This window comes from Bubalus bubalis, chromosome 14, assembly GCF_019923935.1.
Source record: "Bubalus bubalis isolate 160015118507 breed Murrah chromosome 14, NDDB_SH_1, whole genome shotgun sequence".
Classification (NCBI taxonomy): domain Eukaryota; kingdom Metazoa; phylum Chordata; class Mammalia; order Artiodactyla; family Bovidae; genus Bubalus; species Bubalus bubalis.
In genome coordinates, this window is record NC_059170.1 from 4,988,774 (window position 1) to 4,999,750 (window position 10,977).

Consider the following 10,977-nt stretch of genomic DNA (forward strand, 5'->3'; position numbering starts at 1 on the left):
GGTAAGTGCTGCAGACATTTTGGAGCATATCCTTGCGGGTATTTCTCCCTCTCGTCTAATTTAAAGGATGAAAAACTTTAAAAATATTCATAAGAAAACATATTTGCATGAAAAGTAGTTGAAAAGATACCACGAGATTTACAGTGGATATTCCCTGTCTAATCCGTAACCCCTGTCTTCCCTGGTGGCCCAGTGGTAAAGAATCCACCTGCCAATGATCCCTGGGTTGGGAAAGTTCCTTGGAGGAGGAAATGGTAAACCTCTCCAGTATTCTTGCCTGGGAAATCCCACGGACAGAGGGGCCTGGCAGGGTGGAGTCCATGGGGTCGCAGAGTCGGAGCACAACTTAGCGACTAAGCAGCAACAATCCTTTAGCCCTGCTCTCCAGCTCCAAATCTCCAAGCTTCTCTGTCAGGAAGTCATCCTGGCTATCGTTTCTTGGGGATCATTGCACAGATATCCAGAGTGTAGATAAGCAAATGTGTACATGGATTCCTGTAGCTGTTTCTCTAAAGAGAAGCATACTGCACACCCTGCTCTGCGCTGGTTTCGTTTTTTACTTAATAATGTACCTTGGAGATCTTTCCCGATCAGCACTAGGAGAGCATTCTTCACACATTCCATTGTCTGAATATCATAATTTTTCTAACCAGTCCCCAATGATACCATGTAGCTGATTCCAGTGTTTGGCTGCGGCAAACAATGCTGCGATTAGTATTCCTTTCACAGGAGTCTTTCCGTGTATGCGGACCTATTTCCGTAGGGATGAATTCTTAGCCCCTGAACCGCCCAGTCATAGGGCAGGTGCATTTTTAAATTTTAACATTTATTGTCTAAATGCTTTCTGAGGTCATGCCTACCAACTGACATTCAGGGCAATGACTGACGTGAGCCCTGGTTTCCCCACACTCCAGCTAACGCCAACTATTATCTGACCGCTCCATCTTGGCCTTGCCGATCGGGGAAAAACGTGTTCACCGTGGTTGTAATCCCCATAGTCTTCCTTTAGGCTGGGAATTAAAACACATATCTAAAGGCCATTTGTGTCTCTTTTCTGGTAATAAAGCATTCCCATCCTTTGCCTATATTTCTGTCGGATAATTGTCTCTTCATCTGCAAGAGCTCTTTATATACTAAGAAAATTAGGTCTTTGTTTCTCACAGATGTTACACATGTATGTATTCTGAAATCCAGATATGTCACCAGAAATCCCCTTCTGCACCATGTTTTTCAGGCCTGAGGTTATTTGACACTATGTTGTGGATCCCGTTCCGTATAGTAAATGTGCCTGTGAAGCAAAATTATTTTTTAAATTTATTTTTAATTGGAAGACAATTCCTTTATAATGTTGAGCTGATTTCTGTTAACGACAGTGTGAATCAGCATAAGTATACATGTCTCCCTTCCCTCTTGAAGCTCCCACCCCGCTTCACATCCCACCCCTCTAGCAAAACTATTTGTTTGAGAATTATTTAAAAATCATTCTGGTATATTGGAAGCTCATCCCCATGGCTCTGGATCTAGGTGAACACCCGTGTCAGAGAGGAGGATTATGAAGCATCCAGTAGGCGCCATCTGTTTATGCATGTTACGTAATATAATCCTACCCACAACACTGGTGTAACATCATCCCCATTTTACAGCTGAGGAAACTGAGGTCCAGAGGGGTCATAGATTTGTTCAAGGTCTCCCTGCTGCTCTGTAGGAGAGCTGGGATCCAAACCCATGTCATTTTGTCTCCTAAGCCTTTGCTACCATCTTTCATGACCTTAAATCTCCACATTCCTACTGAGTCTGGATGAAGACGGCCCTGGGGTCAGTCCCTATTCCCCACCACCACCCCAGGCTGGAGAGCTTCATGCAGTTTCGGTATGAAGCCACTGGGAGGCGCTAGGGACACACCCTTTGTCTAACTGGCCGCAGCCTGGAAGGGACGCACTGTGGCAGCCTAAGTCGTTAGGCATTGCCAAATGGCCCTGGGTCTAGAACCCCTGTTGTACAGGTCACACAAAACAACCAAAGTTAGTCCTGGCTCACACACAGAGAGTTTCACATGTGGGAACTCATTAATACCCGGAGGTGGGAACTGACTCCATCTCTGCCTTAGAGACGGGAGACTGAAGCACAGAGAGGCTCGGTGACCTGCCCAAGGCCGTGCAGCCAGCAGCCAGCAGCCCTGGGGCTGGGACCCGGTCCTCAAGCCCCAGCACCTGTGCCCTCAAGCACTGTATTCTACGGTCCCTCAGGAAAGCATGCATTGTGTACGCATCAGATCCGTAGGGACATTCTCTCCTTCCACAAACAAGTAATGTCTCTCCCAGTTTTCTTTCTACGTGTTTTCATTTTCCCACTTTTGATGGAAACTCAGGTACACGAGATTTTTCATTTTCATTTGCAATTATACTATGAGAAGAACACCAGCCTGAAGTGCCGTAATAAATGGCAGCCGACACCCACCCTCAACATCAGAGGTGCGCTGGGGAGCTGTGGAGACTGTGGTCCCAGGTGGCTCAGCTCTGTCAGTCCTGGCACATTGCTTCCTGGCACGTGAGCTGGCCCAATTTTGCAAGGATGGTATCCTTGCTCAGGTGTGTCCAACTCTTGGCGACTCCATGGACTATAGCCCTCCAGGCTCCTGTATCCATGGGATTCTCCAGGCAAGAATACTGGAGTGTGTTGCCATGCCCTCCTCCAAGGGATCTTCCCAACTCAGGAATTGAATCCAGGTCTCCTGTATTTGCAGGCAGATTCTTTGCCATTTATTACGGCACTTCAGGCTAGTGTTCATCTGAGCCACCAGGGAAGCCCGAGCATACTGGAGTAGGTAGCCTGTCCCTTCTCCAGGGGATCTTCCTGTTCCAGGAATTGAACAGGGGTCTCCTGCATTGCAGGCAGATTCTTTACCAGCTGAGCTGTCAGGGAAACCAGAGATCCAGATTTCTAATGTGAAATTTCCTAATTTTAAAATAGTGAAAGTGAAAGTCGCCCAGTCGTTGCTGACTCTTTGCAACCCCATGGACTATAGACCATGGAGTTCTCCAGGCCAGAATACTGGAGTGGGTAGCCTTTCCCTTTTCTAGAATTTTAAAATAATGACAATTAATTAAAAAATTAAAAACCCTGGGATGGCCAAAACAAAACATGTTTGAAGCCTGATTTGGCTTGAGAGTGGCCGGTCTGCAAGCTTCCTGAAGGGTACATTCAAGGTCCAGGAACAAACAGGCATCCTCTTAGCGCCCTTGGCCTCTCATGATCATTTAATTAATTCTTTTACCTATTCAGCCATACATTCATTCCCTGCATGCATTCCACCCACCCATTCATCCATCGATATCCACGCATCCATCATCCATCCTTTTATTCATTCATTTCGCCCACCTACTCACCCATCCATTCATCCATCCATCCATCTATTCATCCTCCATAGGTTAATTCATTTATCCAACCATCATTATTGTCCTAGACCTCATGTGCTAGACTCTGGCCAAGCCCCGGGGACACAGTGAAGCCTGCGAACCCATCCTTTTCTTCTAGAAACTCATCATTTGGTTTCGTAGAAATGAGAAGAAGGAGACCGTTCATAGACAAGGATGGAACCAAGTGGTGATAAATTTAGACGCCGCCATTTTCCAGCTCGGCAACCTTGGGCAAATCACCACATCTTTCAAGACTTGGTTTCCTTCTCTGTGAAGTGAGGCTGACACCGTGACCCCCAGCTGGCTCACAGGCAGGCTGTCAAGACCAGGTTAAGCTAGGTAACGCGTGTGAAGAGGGGCAGGGACACAGTGGGGCGACCCCCGTTAGGCTGTAGGGACACGTGGGGCTGTAGTGTGAGGTGGGGTCGCCAGCCCGGGCTGGGGTCTGCGGAGGCTCTGGGGCGTGGCGGCGTCCACATGTCCGCCAGGCCCCACGCTGGGAGAGGGCGTGCTGGGTCATTGTCCGCACAACTTCCCCCTGGTCGGCTGACACCTTCAGCCGGCCCAGAGTGCGCCGGGGTTCCCACTCTTGCTTCACTTCTAAAGGGCAGTTCTTTCTCTGACCACGCCGCCCCGCCCCACCCTGCCCCAGTTTGTGGGAAAACGCTATGGAACAGAAAGGGCTTGTGGGCTCCCCCTTTGCTAGATTCGTTGTTATTTTTTTCCCTTTTAAATTGAAACCATGCTTATTAAAAAAGATTAGAAAAAAACACATCAAACAAGAAAGAAGAAAAATTATTCTTTGTCCCATTCTTCTAATGCAACCACACTAAACAGTCTGGTTTTCTTTTTTCTTTTTCCTCTTTCTCCTAACCTAAAGTGTGTGTGTGTGTGTGTGTGTGTGCACGTGTGTGTGTGTGTGTGCACATGTGTGTCTGTGTGTTTGCAGGGTTATAAATGATACTGCTCAACTATTTAGTGTTGTGCTTTAGAAAGCTTTCCCATTATATCACAAGCATTTCCCCCACTGCTCATCTTCACGAACACATTTGAAGGGCTGCATGAATTTATCCAGCAGATGTTAAGTGAGCACCTACCAAAGCCTTTGACTGTGTGGATCACAATAAACTGTGGAAAATTCTTCAAGAGATGGGAATACCAGACCACCTGATCTGCCTCTTGAGAAATTTGTATGTAGGTCAGGAAGCAACAGTTAGAACTGGACATGAAACAACAGACTGGTTCCAAATAGGAAAAGGAGTACGTCAAGCTGTATATTGTCGCCCTGTTTATTTCACTTCTATGCAGTGTACATCATGAGAAACGCTGGACTGGAAGAAACACAAGCTGGAATCAAGATTGCCGGGAGAAATATCAATAACCTCAGATATGCAGATGACACCACCCTTATGGCAGAAAGTGAAGAGGAACTCAAAAGCCTCTTGATGAAGGTGAAAGAGGATAGTGAAACAGTTGGCTTAAAGCTCAACATTCAGAAAACGAAGATCATGGCATCCGGTCCCATCACTTCATGGGAAATAGATGGGGAAACAGTGGAAACAGTGTCAGACTTTATTTTTCTGGGCTCCAAAATCACTTCAGATGGTGACTGCAGCCATGAAATTAAAAGACGCTTACTCCTTGGAAGGAAAGTTATGACCAACCTAGATAGCATATTCAAAAGCAGAGACATTACTTTGCCAACAAAGGTCCGTCTAGTCAAGGCTATGGTTTTTTCAGTGGTCATGTATGGATGTGAGAGTTGGACTGTGAAGAAGGCTGAGCACCGAAGAATTGATGCATTTGAACTGTGATGTTGGAGAAGACTCTTGAGAGTCCCTTGGACTGCAAGGAGATCCAACCAGTCCATGCTGAAAGAGATCAGCCCTGGGATTTCTTTGGAAGGAATGATGCTAAAGCTGAAACTCCAGTACTTTGGCCACCTCATGCGAAGAGTTGACTCATTGGAAAAGACTCTGATGCTGGGCGGGATTGGGGGCAAGAGGAGAAGGGACGACAGAGGCTGAGATGGCTGGATGGCATCACTGACTCGATGGACATGAGTCTGAGTGAACTCCGGGAGTTGGTGGTGGACAGGGAGGCCTGGCGTGCTGCGATTCGTGGGGTCGCAAAGAGTCGGAGACGACTGAGCGACTGATCTGATCTGATCTGATGGTCTGCAGAAGAGAAATGATGGAATAATGATGAGCAACATTCTGTTCCAGACACTGCTCTTAGCCCTTCAATTAAACCGCTTCTTCCTCGCAACCATCCTGTGAGGTGGTGCCATCCTAAGGCCCACTTTCTAGAGGAGAAAACTGAGGCCCAAGGTTGCACAGCTAATAGCGGAGCCGGCAGGTGCGTGCCGGCGGGTCAGACGCACAGCCTGGACTCCGGCCGTGCTGGGTACTTTGTGTTTAGTTGCTCAGTCATGTTCGGCTCTGCAACCCCATGGACTGCAGCCTGCCAGTCTCCTTTGTCCATGGGGATTCTCCAGGCAAGAATACTGGAGTGGGTTGCCATGCCCGCCTCCAGGGGATCTTCCTAATCCAGGGACTGAACCCAGGTTTCCTGCATTCTTTGCCATCTGAGCTACCAGGGAAGCCCTATGGCCACCCACAAATGGTGACCTGAATCCAGATGAGTTGGAGCTGAGACAGAGAATATACAGGAACATGAGACAGCCCCGAGGAGGCTCCAGACCCACCCTGGGCCTCATGGAAGGCTTCCTGGAGGAGGAGGTGTCTTCTTGGCTGAGGAAGTGGAAGGTGAGAGTGCTGCAGACAGAGGAGCGGCACTTATGAGGGTCTGAGGTAAGAGCAGTGTGGGGTGTTGACAGGCTGTCAACGAATCTGGCTGAGGTTGGGGAGGTGGGTGGGGCCAGATCGTGCAGGGGCTGTGGGTCCTGGGAATCTTGGGGAGTCCTGGGGAGCCCCAGGGAGTCGTCCAGCTGGGACGTGTCGTGACTGAGGAGGCTTTCCCTGCCCTGGCCAGGCAGGGCCCCTGCTCAGTCCCCACAGGGTGTCTGAGGCCCCCTGGGAGCTCCCGGACAGTTTGCTACCTCCCTGTTATTCTAGATGGAAGAAGGTTCTGGAAGGTGGGATCTGGACTGATTCATTCCCTTCTGTGGCCTGGCACCTAGATGGGTGCGGGCAGGTAAGACTCCTGGAATGAGGTAACAGCTGCCAGCCTGGGGTGGCTCTGTGTCAGGACCGTGCCACGGCCGGGGAGACTGGGCCCCTTCATGGCCCCTCGGGCCCCTCAGGGTGCACGGCCGCTGGAGGTGGGCCCGAGGCCGGAGCTTCGCCAGGACTTTGCTCTCACTTGTCCGCGGTGTCTTGTTTGGTTTCCAAGAGGCCCCGGTAAACAGGTCGACCCTGATGGGGGCCCTCTCAGAGCTGATCTGAAGGTCGTGAGGAGTCGGTGAGGAGCAGCATGCATGCAGCCGCCCCCGAACCCATCTCCCCCCACTTCCTGGCCTGGCTGGGACCCAGCGCGGCGTCCCCCTCCTCTGCTCGGCCGAGGGCCTCCAAGGTAACTATTTGCTCCCACCCCCTCCACCAAGCCCACTATCTTATCAGCTCAAACACTTCAGGGTTCAGGCCAAGAAGCCAAAGTCAACTTTGAAAAAGTCTTTAAAAGGCCAAAACACAAACACCAGGGAGGGCATTTGAAGGGGGGTTGGAGAGGAGGGCGGGGAGAGAAGAGTGCTTGGCTTCCTCCAACAGACTTGAGACGACGCTCGTGACTCTCTGGGCCCCCAGAGGTACGTTGGAGGAGAGTCACTGTTCTCAGTAGCAAACGACTGAATTCACCCACGTCCATCGATCGGAGAATGGATAAGTCATGATGCGCTCTACAGGCTCTAAAAAGAGCAAAGCCAATTCCTATGCAGTGATAGGGAAATAGATTGTAAAGTGGAAAAAAGGAAAAGCAGAGATACAAAACTGGTTTGTGAATAATCGATCAGATCCTTTCTGTGTAAATAGAAAAGGTGTGTGGGGGGTATATCTCCCTACATGCCTGTTGATGTGTAGAAATTTTCTAGAATCATTGCCTGGTGTCTGGAACTGTTAGCTGCTTCTGGGTCAGGAGTCAGGGGGAGACAGGTTTCTCATTATCCTCCTGGTACCTTCCGAATGACTTCATATCATGTTAAAGTATTATTCTAGAAATAAATAAGCTAAATAAGAACATCAATGATTTTGTTCCAGGCAAATGGCTGTAAAAGGTAAAGTGACTTTTAGCACAGGTCAGATTATTGAAGGTCTAGCTTAAGGGGAAAACCTAAGCCTAACTAGAGAGTCCTCCTAGTAACTGACCATATTCGACCAGGGCTTTCAAAGTTCTCTTGTGTTTTATAAACCTGGATGCTTAAAATGCGCTTTCAAGACATCATCTCCTTGAACCTCTTGAATATTCTACACAGTAGGATCAGATCACTGGGTAGATTGATTCATTCCTACAACAAATAGTTACTGTTTTAGGTGGTGAGGTTAGCAATCAACAAGACTGGCAAGATCCCTGATTTCAAGACTTTCCCCTGATGGTCCAGTGGCCAAGACTCTGTGCTTCTAATGCAGGGGGACTGGGTTCAATGGTCAGGGAACTAAGATCTTATATGTTGCAACTAAAGATCTTGCATGCTGCAGCAAAGATGAAAGTTCCCGCTGCTGCGACTATGACCCGGCGAAGCCAAACAAATAAATATTAAAAAAAAAAAAAAGATCCCTGATTTCATGGAGCCTGTGGGACCAGAGGGAATGCTGAACAAATAACAAGCAAACAACAACAGTGCAAAAAGCAAGTATGGTCATTGCAGGTGGAAGGGCCGGGAGGGGAATGAGACCAGGGAATAGGACTGATGATGGGTGGTGTGGGTAGTGGTCAGAAAAGGGGCCTCCAGGGGGTGATACTTGAACTGAGACACGAATGAGAAAAAAAGCACCGATCACAAGAAAATCAGGGAGGGGAAAGTAGCAGGAGTAGCTAGTGTAAAGGCCCTGTGGCTATGCTAAGCTTTGCTTGCAGGTGAAACAGAGCAGTGGCCAGCGTGGCTGGCGCTTAGAGAGCCAAAGAGGGCTGGTAGGCCCACCCTGGACAGGGTGGCAGGGGCTGATCCTGGGGGCCTCGTGAACTTGGAATCCAGATGAGGAAACTGAGGCTCAGAAAGGTTATTTGCCCAAGTGAAAGTGAAAGTGTTAGTCACTCGGTTGTGTCTGACTCTTTGCGACCCCATGGACTGCAGCCTCCCAGGCTCCTGTTTATGGAATTCTCTAGGCAAGAACACTGGAGCGGGCAGCCATTCCTTTCTCCACAGGATCTTTCCAACCCAGGGATCGAACCTGCCTCTCCTGCATTGCAGGCTGATTCTTTACTGTCTGAGCCACCAGGGAAGCCCAATCTGCCCAAGGAGACACAGTTATCAGTGGCCAAGCCAGGATTCAGGCCCAGGTTTCCTGCTTCACATCCAATCCTTTAAAGAGTCGTGTACATCTACATGTAGCAAAAACATGAAGCATGTATTTCCATACGGCACAGCCCATGTTCTGAAAACTTTGGTGTTTTTTGTTATCTTTTGCACAGAAAAGTGTGCACATCCTACAGAGGCTTCTCACCAAGGGACAAACTCATCGAGTCAGCATCCAAATGAATGTTCCAGAATGAAACAGAACATCCCCAAAGCCCCCTATATGTCTCCTCCCAGTAAATCTTCCCATGGTTAACGAACCCCTGTGCAGAGTTCTAACCCTAGAGCTTAATTTTACTGCTTCTGGACTTTATATAAATGGAATCACACAGCATGGGCTCTTCCTTGTCTGGTTTCTTTCACTCAGCATTACGACTGGAAGATTCATGGTGTTTCAGTAGACTTTCACTGTGTTACTGCCCAGATCAAGCTATCACATGAAGCACGCAAAAGTTTCCCTCCTCCAAAAAAAAGGCCATGAGGAAGGAGCTTACATGGGAAACCGTTCAAGGGATGTCGTTCCATGAAAAAGGCAGGGACAAAACAACACATGTAAAGCAATCCCTGTTTTGTTGGGGGAAAGCGTTTTCCTTTTATGTGGAGCCAAAATGATTCTAGAAAATAAGTTATATTTTCTCTTGGCCACAGTGTACTATGCTGCTGCTGCTGCTAAGTCACTTCAGTCATGTCCGACTCTGTGTGACCCCATAGACGGCAGCCCACCAGGCTCCCCCGTCCCTGGGATTCTCCAGGCAAGAACACCGGAGTGGGTTGCCATTTCCTTCTCCAATGCATGAAAGTGAAAAGTGAAAGTGAAGTCGCTCAGTCGTGTCCGACTCTTAGCGACCCCATGGACTGCAGCCCACCAGGCTCCTCCATCCATGGGATTTTCTAGGCAAGAGTACTGGAGTGGGGTGCCATTGCCTTCTCCGAGTGTACTATGAACTCTCTGTAAATCGAAGTAGCCACTGGATGGAGGGACTTGCCCAGTATTTGAGGATGTGCTGAAGAAAAGATAGGATCTGCCCACTGGGCTCACCTGAGCTATTTAGGTCATGTCTCTCTCCCTCCTATCCCCACTTTAGCCCTGTGTTCATGGCGAACTGTCAAGTTAAATGCCTGTATCATGTGACTCAACCCTGGAGTCAAGGTTTCATGGAGAGTCTCCCTGCATACTGGGGATGACAGGTGGATTTTATTTTTCCTTATTTGTTTATTCTAATTTGTGTAGAAAGAATAAGAAATCTTGTGTGTTAAATAATAGCCGTGGCAGCGGCAACAATCTGACAGACAGAAAGGAAGCCTTTTCCATCCGTAGTTGATGCTGCTGGTCAGGCTGAGAAAGGGGATGTCACCTGACGTGCCGAGTCAAATGGGACCGGGGATGGAGCCTCGATCCGCCTCGTCATGGCCGGAGGTGTGGTGGAGCAGCACTCATGGGGTCATAACGGAAGGACTCTGTCACCAGACAGACTAAGATTTGAATTCTGACCTTGCCCCTTGCTAGCTGGGGAGTTTGGCTGCTACTGCTGCATAACGAGCACCCCCAAACTTAGTGGCAGAAGACAGCCATTATATTCTTTTGGATTTATATCCCTTAGATCCTGTGGGTCAGGAATTCAGACAAGACACAGAGAGATGTATTTCTCCATTCTATGATGTTGGCAGTCTCAGCTGGGATGACTTGAAGACGGGGGGCGACTTGGTGCCTAGAGAGCACTGGTATCACGGGAAGTCTTCATTCGTACAGTTGGCAGCTGGTTCCTCTGCAGGGCTGGCGGGAGGACACCCTGTGTGTGACTTCTCCATGGAGTCTCTTCACTTGGGCTGGTTGGGCTTCCATATAACATGGATGGCGGTGGGGCTCCCAGAGCAAGTGTTCCAGGAGATCACGCTGGAAGTGCAGGGCGTTTCAGTGATCTGGGCTCAGACGTCACCAAGGATCATTTGTGTTCTGTCCGTTGATGCAGTCATAAAGGTCATCCAAGATTCAAGGGGAAGGGACAGGAGAGGTTGGCGAGACCTCCCTACTCAATGGGAGGGGAGTCAAAGTCAGTTTGTAAGAAGAGCCTGAGGAGGATATCCAGAACC

General features: G+C 48.9%; 1 long non-coding RNA gene across 1 annotated transcript; it reads left to right on the plus strand.

Moving 5' to 3' along the window:
• The first annotated feature begins 5,988 nt into the window (after positions 1-5,988).
• On the plus strand, positions 5,989-9,212 carry LOC112578668. Its single transcript, XR_003102962.2, has 3 exons — positions 5,989-6,572; positions 6,771-6,950; positions 9,003-9,212. It is a non-coding gene; the product is annotated as an uncharacterized LOC112578668 (long non-coding RNA).
• The last annotated feature ends 1,765 nt before the right edge of the window (positions 9,213-10,977 follow it).